This window comes from Mus pahari, unplaced genomic scaffold (assembly GCF_900095145.1).
Source record: "Mus pahari unplaced genomic scaffold, PAHARI_EIJ_v1.1 scaffold_14289_1, whole genome shotgun sequence".
Classification (NCBI taxonomy): Eukaryota; Metazoa; Chordata; class Mammalia; order Rodentia; family Muridae; genus Mus; species Mus pahari.
In genome coordinates this window covers 4,560-7,160 of record NW_018393919.1, presented here as the reverse complement: position 1 = coordinate 7,160, position 2,601 = coordinate 4,560, and positions in this window count along the sequence as shown.

Here is a 2,601-nt window from a genome sequence, read left to right as displayed (position 1 = left end):
CAAATGTTAAAGGAGTGCTTCTCATTATCATTGATCTGAGTGGCATGTGGCCTTCTCCTTTCTTCTTGTAATCCATTGAGGTCTCTTCCTTTGCCATGTTCTTGGTTGGAACTGATAGAAGCCTGAGTTGATCTTTGTCAGTCCATGTATTTGTGACTGTTGTTGAATACAGCATTGTGATGGCCACTGGGGGTTAGCAAGACCATCTTGCCTGTGCTTAATCACTTTAGTATGGATATTTTTTTTTGCTACAATTTGCAATCACATGTTTCCTTTTGTTCTAGTAATATCAGCAATGTGTGGAACTTGAGAAGAAAAAGATCCCCCATGCCCTGTTTCTTTTGTCTGTGCTCCAAGCCCTCCCCAAACTGTGTAAAAGCCCTGTATGATAATTTGTTGCAAAGTGGGTGTCTTAACAGAAGCCCAGGGTAGGTGGTGGAGTGAATGTTGTGTTGGGGCAGTCTGGAGGAGTACTGGGTGGCCTAGGGCAGGCAAGCTGCTGTAAGCACTCAGCACACACACCTATTGTCACCTGCTGTGTCTGCTCTTATCCATATTACTACATGGAAGAGAATTTTCTATCAGCTTCTGTAATTTGTACATAGTTATTTAATTTGGGTTATAAAAATGTTTACTGAAAGAACCACAGAGTTGAACATACTTCCCACTACCCAAAATCAGAATAGCTACAGTCACAGTCCTGTAGAATACATATTNTGCTTGCAAACAAAACAAGCTCAAAAACCTAAAAAATGACAAAAAAAAATAACAAAACATAACCCCAGTCCACACAGATTAATTTTAAGAGTACTGATATCATAGGATCTATTTTCTTCTTTACATGGAATTTTACCACCAGAAAGGGAGATAACATCAAGTGAATTACCATGCTGTGTGACCTACTGTGGAAGGAGAAGTGACTAGGGCAATTCCAAAACTGTTTATAAATAAGGTATTCATAACTAAGCCAGCTGCCTGTCACAGGAGGGATGTGCTGCACATCTCATAAAAGTCTCTTCTTGGTCAAATCCCCCTAAGTTCTCCCTGATTGAATCCTAAGAAAAGCCTTCAACTGCAGTGTAAGGGACAATGATTCAACCCAAGACAGTCACCACCCTGCAAGTGACTAGCAGAGGCTATCCTACCTATGCACGCCTTGGACACTAGGGAGCCAAAAGTGGCTTTCACTGTTTCTCAAGAGGGGCCAGCTAAGCAACTGAGAATCTGAACCACCTACAGAAGCCATCCTCCAGGCCCTATCCTCTGCACTTGACAAAAGAACGGAAAAACCTATCAATGATTCTTCATTTACTATTTATTATTGCTACTAACACAAATGTTGTTGTTGTTACATGAATATCTACTATCCCATCGTAACTACAGGGCCCATTAAAGGCACTTGGTCTATACTGTAATAAGCAATAATATTGATGTCTTGTCATCTGCTAGGCAGCGGTTTCAACATCTTACATAAAAAAAAAAAAAAAAAAACAATTTGGATTCTTAGCATCACTGTCAGATAAGGAATCAAAATCTCAGCATGATGGACCCACTTGCCCAAGGCTGTACTTAGAGCATGGTGCTGAGAAGCTGTCAGTCCTGATTATGCCCACCCACTCTTCCTCTGACACCACACCCAACTTGCAGGGTAAAGCAATGTGCCCACATCACTGAATTAGCCCTGACCTCTCAGCACTGCGCCAACTAGTGGTCAAGGTGATCAATGCTCTACTCTCTATGACCAGGAGCAAGTCCTCATCTTGTGATGTGAGTGAGGACTGAGTGAGGCACAGGGAAGNCTGGCACTCTCAGGCATCCAGTCATGAGGCTGTGGCTCTCAGCTGGCTCCACATCCCACTTCCTCACTCTGTCCTTGATTTGCTCGTGTTCTGTACCCATGCAGGTATAATAGCCATCTTTGCTTTCAACATTCTAGCTCCTATTATTTCTCTCTGTCAGGAAACACAGTCTGCTTAGAAAGAAAGCAAATATCAAATACAAGACAAATAATACTTTTGGAAGTTTTTAAAAATAGATTTATTTTTTAATAGTGTTATTTGGTTTTCTGGAGTCTGTCTCCTTGAATCCTTTATATATAATGGATATTAGTCCCCTATCTTGTTTAGGATTGGTAAAGATCCTTTCCCAATTTGTTGGTGGCCTTTTTGTCTTATTGGCAGTGTCTATTGTCTTACAGAAGCTTTGCAATTTTAAGAGGCTCCATTTGTCAATTCTCAATCTTAGAGCACAAGCCTTTACAGTCCTATTCATGAATTTTTCCCTTGTGCCCATATCTTTGAGTCTTTCCCCCAGGTTGTCCTCTATAAGTTTCAGTGACTCTGGGTTTATNTGGAGTTCCTTGATCCACTTATACTTGACCTTAGTTTGTTTATTTATTTATACATTTATTTATTTATTTATTTTACACTTCAGATTTTATTCCCCTCCTTGTCTGCCATCCTCTCCCACCCTACCAGAATTTTATCTCCCTGGGGCCTCCAGTCTCTTGACGATTAGGTGTCTCTGAGTGAACCCAGATCCAACAGTCCTCTGCTGTATATGTGTTGGGGGCCTCATATCTGCAGGTGTATGCTCCCTAAT